The sequence below is a fragment of the Arachis duranensis genome, chromosome 5 (genome assembly GCF_000817695.3).
Source record: "Arachis duranensis cultivar V14167 chromosome 5, aradu.V14167.gnm2.J7QH, whole genome shotgun sequence".
Lineage (NCBI taxonomy): Eukaryota > Viridiplantae > Streptophyta > Magnoliopsida > Fabales > Fabaceae > Arachis > Arachis duranensis.
Window position 1 is genome coordinate 89340563 of NC_029776.3, and position 593 is coordinate 89341155.

Here is a 593-nt window from a genome sequence, read left to right on the forward strand (position 1 = left end):
TTAAATCTCTCTTTTATATTTTGATTACTTTGAAGCTTTTATTATGTTTAATTGATGTTGTCCAATTGGTTGTTGATATTTTCCGTGTTAGAATTGACATTTTTATTTAATGATATTTGAGGTATTTCAGTTTACTATTGCTCTCTTTGATTTATGTTATTGTTGCTTCCCATCTGAGGATATTTTCACTCTAGTAATTTTACTTTTTTCCCCTTTTGGCTTTGGTTAAATAATTGGTAACTCTTGATTTATCAAACTCATTGTTGATTGAATTTACTTATCATATAACATATTCGCACCTTACTTCCAAAACCCCAATTTACAGACTCATAACCAATAATAAGAACATACCTCACTGTAATTCCTTAAGAAGACGACCCGAGGTTTAAATACTCGGTTATCAATTTTAAAGGGGTTTGTTACTTGTGACAACCAAAACGTTTGTACGAAGGGATTTTTGTCGGTTTAGAGACTATATCTACAACGCGACTGTTGTTATGAAATTCTTTACTGGCAAAAATCCTAACGTCAAAATGGCGCCGTTGCCGGGGAATTGCAAACGTGTGCCTTATTATTGGTTATTGTAAATAATA